General features: G+C 37.4%; 1 pseudogene; it reads left to right on the top strand.

Moving 5' to 3' along the window:
• Window positions 1–5,837: 5,837 nt before the first annotated feature.
• Window positions 5,838–5,989, top strand: LOC121829257 (U1 spliceosomal RNA; annotated as a pseudogene).
• Window positions 5,990–6,940: the final 951 nt, after the last annotated feature.

Here is a 6,940-nt window from a genome sequence, read left to right as displayed (position 1 = left end):
GTTCTTTATGAACTTACATGTGTTTTTCGTAATTCCTATTTATATGTAATTCTTATACTGTGCTAGTTGCAAAAAGCATACTTTCTACAAATGCATATTGTAGCAGATTATTGTCAGATGTTTGATAGATGGGCAAATGTGAGACTCTGGGAAGAGAAGTGGATTGTCCTCTTCCAACAACTTCTGTTGACACTCTCAAGAGCAGTCCCGGGACTTGACAATCAGCCTTTGCAGGGAATGGCATTCTTACCAAAAGCCCAGGGAACTCTTTTTTAAAAACTTATTTTAATTTTTATGCTGTGCTTCATAGAACCTCCAGATTCCATGTAGTTATTTCTCAATCATTTGACTCAATTTCTTTTCCCTAAGAGGATTTTATCTTTAATCATTTAAGCATAGCTATTGCATGAGAATTGTAAAGTAAGATGAAGCTAAAGAGTGTTGTTGGGTTTTTTATTCTCTTGAGGGTCCTGCCACCCAGCTCCCAGATTAATCATACATGGAGGCTTATTCTTATTTATGAATGCCCAGCCTTAGCTTGGCTTATTTCTAGCCAGCCTTTTGTAACTTAACTCATCCCATCTACCTTTTTTTGCCCATGGGCTTTTCCCTTTCTCTATTTCTGTGTATCTTTCATTATTTCCTCTTACTCCGAGGCTTGCTGTGCAGCCGGGTGTCTGTCCTCTTCCTTCTCTGGCTACTTCTTCTTTCCTCCCAGATTTCTTCTTCTTTATATTCTCTCTGTCTGCCAGCCCCACCTATCCTTTCTTCAGTTCAGTTCTTTATTAGACCAATCAGGTGTTTTAGGCAGGCAAAGCAACGCAGCTTCACAGAGTTAAACAAATGCAACATAAACAAAAGTAATACACCTTAAAATAATATCCCTAAGACAAGAGACTCCTGATTGAAAGCTAAAATTAACCTATATAAAACTATATAAATAAACCTATATAAAAACTTTCTTGTATTTGTTTCAATGATTTATACTGTTAAAAAGATACAGCACAAGATGTAGCTCAGTGTAAAGAGCTCTTGCCAGCATGTGTGAGGCCCTGGAATCCATCCTTAATACTGCAAAAGTGAGTGAACAAAAACAAAATTTGTACTTTAACTTTTGACTTTTAAAAGTTATGACTCCTTTCAGATCTCAATTCTTGTTGATTCAAAACAATCATTACCTCTTTACTTAAAGGCGTTTGTTCATCTTATTAAAATTTCTGCAGAACTAGAGAGATGGATCAGTTGCTAACAGCACTCGATTCTCTTGAAGATAACCTAGGTTCGTTCCCAGTATCTACAGCTCACGACCATCTGGTGATCCCTATTCCGAGGGCTCCATCCCTCTCTTCTGGCTTACTTTGGCACCAGACATGCACATGGTGCACAGGCATGCAGATATACATGCAGACTCATACACATAAAATAATAAAAAATATCTTTAAAAAATCATGTCTATTTGTTGTAACAATATTCACATTTCATAATACACAAGCATAAGACTGTAAGATGTGTCATTCATTGTAATTTAATTCTGTGATACGTTAACTTGTAATTATTTTCTTTTTAGCTCCGAGGCTTTGCTTGCTATGATTATTGACTCAATCTTTAATGTAGATATGCAGCAACCTTAAATGATGCACACACAAATAGATTTTATAATAAACTTTAACACCCAGAAGCTACTAATTTGTATCCTTACTGATGAATTATATTTTGTAATACTTAAATGTTATGAATTGGAATTTATAATATAAATGTTTTTACAGGATAGATAGTGATGACTCCAGCTGTGGGCTCAGCTTTTCTTTCAGATCCAAAGTCCTCTCATATCTCACCTAGGCTGTTGGAAAGGCACTTACCTGCTCTCCTATCATTGCTCTTCATATTTATAGTGGAAGCCTGTCTTCACAAGTCCTACACTGTCCATCCTTATGTGCCTGCATGGTGGTCCTCTTCCTGTATTCCTTTTTTCTGCCTTAAACTTATCTGGGATACTCAGATACCAACTTGCTGTCTCTGACTTGATCATATCCTTTTAAAAATGTTTCTTCACTCCCCTTTCTTGCTTTCTTTATTCCATTAAAACCAATTTCACTATTACTAGTATCCAGTAGTAATATTGTCCTTGTCTAACATACTGTGTGTATATGTATGTATATATACACACACACACACACACACACATATATATATATATATATATATATATATATATATATATATATATATATATAAAACTAGATCATCTTCCCATCCCCAGACAGTAGAAAAAAATACTTGTTGCCAGAAATATCTGAAGTTTTGTTTTATGCCATGTTTACAATACCTATAAGATGGTCGGTTGTTAATAAATATTTGAATTGTCTAGGTATAATCTATGAGCGCCTAAGCATTAGTAAGTAGGCTAGATTTTCCTGGGTCTCCTGCAGGGGAGAGGAATAGGATGGTTTATATGAAGGAGATTCTCCTAATTACTTTTTCCCTGGAGCAATTGTCACCAAAGTATTTAGGCTTAAGAGAGTTGCCCCTTTTGGGCCACTGTTTCATTCCCTTTATTCTTTGAGAATTTTGTGCAATGTTTTTTGTTCATATTCACCCCTCCTCCAACTCTTCTCAGGTCGCCTCCCTTCCCAACCCACCCACTTTGTGTCCTTTTTTCCCCCTCATCAAATCCAATTTGTGCTGCCCATATATTCTTGGATGTGTGGCCTTCCACTGCAGCAGTGTGATCGATTTACCAAGGGCAAAACTCTTAAAGAAAACTGACTCTTGTCTTCCAACAGCTATCAATTGCCAAAAGCTCCTTTGACAGAGGTGGGACTTCATGTCCACCTTCCCTCTCCATGCAGGAATTTTGTCTGGCTTGAGCTCACATGGTGGGGTGGGGGGCTTGTGCATGACGTCACAATTGCTGAACTCCTGTGTGCAGCTGCCCTGTTGTATCCAGAAGACACTGTTTCCTTGTATTCATTCACTACCTCTGGCTCTTATAGTCTTTACACTCTGTTTTTTACAATGATACTTGAGCCCTGTGAGGAAGGAATGTGATATAGATATCCCATCTAGAGTTAAGCATTCTTCAGGCTCTTGTTCTCTGTACCTTGACCAGTTATGGTCTCTGTGTTCATTTGCATCTAATGCAAATAGAAGCAAATCAATTTCTTTGATGAGGATAGAGATATGCATTAGTCTATGGGTATAATAAAGAATCATTAGGAGTTGGTTTAATACTATGCCCATTTAGTAGAATAATAGTAGTAGGTTCTTTCCTAGAGTCTATGACTGTCTAGCCACAGATTATTGACTTGACAATGGTGCCCAGGTATAGGTTTCATCTTGTAAAGTGGAACTTAAATCCAATTAGAAAGTGGTTGGTCACTCCATGATGTTCATGCTACTATTACATTAGCAGGCTTGTCTTGCCAGGCCAGACATTATTGTACCTTTCAGGGTTCATAGCTAAGATTGATGATTAGTTTTCTCCTTTGGTAGTGTGCAAAGTTAGCCAGTAGGGATGAAGGCTTAAAGCTTGATATATCCATGTTTTGTGACTCAAGTACATAGTGTCTTCAGCAATAGAGTCTTACCATCAAGTTATGGAAATTGATCACTAGCATTGACAGTAGCCTGTAATATTTGGGGGGTCTATGGAAACTCACTGGTCAACAACTTCAAAAGAAATAACCTATTCTTGGCACTTTTAAAAAAGTGCCTGTCATGTCACATGTCTAGTAGGATCATTGTCATCCTATTACAGGGTAGACCGACTCTATCTATCTATCTATCTATCTATCTATCTATCTATCTATCTATCTATCTATCTATCTATATCTATCTATCCATCTATATCTATCTATCTATCTATCCATATATATATGTATGTATGTATGTAAATTCCATTAGGAAGCTTCTACAGTAGTAGGGTTCCATTTGGCTTTTCAAAGGACCTTTAGTGTTAGTTGTCTCGACCCATGTTCCTTCTTTACCTTGCTCTTCCATCCCTTCCTCATTCAATCCCCCTACTTTCACTGTTATCTCTTTATAACACCATATTCTAGTTTTCCTTCCTTAGAAGGTCCCCTCATTTTCCCTTGTCCCTTGCTAGCTGTCCAACTAACATCTATATATAAGAGAAAACATGCTATATCTATATCTATCTATCTATCTATCTATCTATCTATCTATCTATCTATCTATCTATCTAATCTATATCTATCTATCTATCTATATCTATATCTATATCTATATCTATATCTATCTATATATCTATATATATATATATTCATACTGATGGCAAGGTCCTATTGCTGAAGACAAAACTTAGGTCATCAACCACGGAGAAATTGAATTGGTGCCCAACTAGTAGTTTCACTCCTACTGACTAGCGTTTATGGTGCTGGAAGGTACTTTGCATTACTCTGATAGGAGGAGAAAAGTAATCATCAATAGCAAGTCATGATGATTGTTTCTAGCTCCATCAATTTATATGCAGATTTCGTTTTTCTAAACAGCTGAATAATATTCCATTGTGTAAATAAGCCACACTTCCAATTCATTCATGGACATCTAGGCTGTTTCCATTTTCTGGCTATTATGACTAGAGCAACAATGAACATAGATAAGCAAGTACCACTATAGTAGAATATAGTCTTTTGGGTATATGCCCAAGAGCGGTATAGCTGGACCATGTGATAGATCTACTTTTAATTTCTTTGAGAGTCTCCACACTGATTTCCATAGTGGCTGCACCAGTTTGCACCCCCACCAGCCATAAATAAATGTTCCCCTTGCCTTACACCCATACCAGCATGTGTCATCATTTTGTGTTTATCTTATCTATTCTGACTGGGGTAATCTCAAAGTAGTTTTAATTTGCATTTCCCAGATGGCTTAGGATATTGAACATTAAAAAATGTTTCTCAGGCATTTGTATTTCATCTTTTGATAATTCTTTGCTTAGTTCCATGCAACCATTTTTTTTAATTGAGTTGTTTTCTTGATTTTAATTTTTTGAGTTTGGTTTTTTTTCTTTTCTTTGAAATAGGGTTTCTCTGCATAGCTTTGGAGCCTGTCCTAGAACTCACTTTGTAGACCAGGTTGGCCTTGAGCTCACAGAGATTCACTGCCTCTGCTTCCTAAGTGCTGGAATTAAAGGCACCACCACACCCGGCTGAGTGTGTATATTCTAGATACTCTGTTAGATAGCTGATAAGGATTTTTTCCCCATTCTGTAAGCTGCCTCTTCACATCAATAATGGTGTTCTTTGCTGCACAAATCATTTTCATTTGATGAGGTCCTATTTATTGATTGCTGGCCTTTAAAACATTTTATTTATGTGTATGTTTGTTTAACTGCATGCATGTCTGTGTACCATGTGTGTGCCTGGTGCCTGGTGCAAGAAGAGGCCAGAAGAGGGTGTTGAATCGCTCAGGACTGAAGCTACAGAGAGTTGTGAATTATTATGTGGGCATTGGGAATGAACCCAGGTCCTCTGGAAGGGCAGTCAGTGCTCTTAAGCACTGAGCCATCTCCCCGAGTCCCGAACTGTTGATGTTACTTCCTGTGCTATCAGAGTCCTGACCAGAAAGTCTTTCTGTGCCAATAAGCTCAAGTATATTCCTTACTTTTTCCTCTGTTAGATTCAGGGTCTCAGTTTGGAGTTCAGTTTTGTGAAGTGTGATAGATGAGGGTAAAGTTCCGTTCTTCTCCATGTAGCTATTCGATTTGACCAGCACCACACTTGGAGAGCACTAAAAACATGTTTTGTAGGTTAGTGCAGCAGCAGCAGGCACACTGATCAAGTTACTGAAAATTTGAAATTAAGACATATGAAAGTATACTTAACCTGGTAGGGGCGATACCATGATCACCAAGGTAGGTTTCCCAGGACGAGACTTATCCATATGGGTTGACCCCTGTGATTTTTCCAAATGTGGGAAACTCAATTGCATAATTTGTAGTGGGGTGGACTGTGTTCACATTCTCCCCTGGGGTGGGGAAGGAGATGTACAAAAACCCCAGGATGTGGTGGCTCACATCTATAGTCTCATTACCTGGGGCTGAAGTAAGATTGCTTTGAGTTTGTTTGAGGCCAACCTGGGCTTCATTGTGAGTTATATGTCAGCTTAGGTTACAGAGTGAGACTTTGTGTCAATAAAAAGATAATAACATAGAACAAAAGGTGAGGAAGAATTTTGAGGAGAAGTTTTATTAAAATGATTTTTAATTAAAACAATTTTATTTAATGTATTTATTTAAAATGCCCTTTTAATGGTAATATCTTCCAATGGTATGACTTACATGGACTCAAAGAAGTAACTGCTCCCCCTTCCCCCACTTCCCTTCATTTACAAAGTCTTTCCTGCTATCCTATCAATGATGATAGGCTAAATTTATTGTCAAAATGGTGGATTATCCAGGCTTCCTTATCCTTTGTTTGCTTCCAGACTTCTGGACATTTCTCAGCTTGTTATTTTTCCACTGTGGTAATATATAAGTTGAAATTAAGGTAGTCAACGTTACAACTTCTGGCAAATAGCTGGGTGGAGGGAGAAGAGCAATTACTGACTGGAAGGAAATTTAGAGTCCAAATGGATTGTAGTTGCATGCATTTCATTAGCACACATAATTGATAGCAACGCTAATGCATTAAAATGATTATTCTTTAATGCCCAGCTTGCATTATTAGCACATGTGTATTTCATTAACATACATAAGCAAGAACATTTATACATGTGGTAGCAAATGAGCTTTGGAAAGTCATTTTGTAGTTAGTGGGTGTTTGTAAGGCCGATCCACTAGTGTATATGTAAATGTAAACACCTCTGTATGCTATGGTGACATCTTTAAGTAATTGGAAAGCCAGTATAAAAGTTGTGTCCAGCCTTAAGACCAATCTCTGTTAAAAGGTTATACCTTTTAATAGCTGAATAGGCTGCC

The sequence above is a fragment of the Peromyscus maniculatus genome, chromosome 4 (genome assembly GCF_049852395.1).
Source record: "Peromyscus maniculatus bairdii isolate BWxNUB_F1_BW_parent chromosome 4, HU_Pman_BW_mat_3.1, whole genome shotgun sequence".
NCBI lineage: Eukaryota > Metazoa > Chordata > Mammalia > Rodentia > Cricetidae > Peromyscus > Peromyscus maniculatus.
The sequence above is the reverse complement of the archived record's forward strand: the minus strand, read 5'-3'. Positions and strand labels throughout refer to the sequence as shown.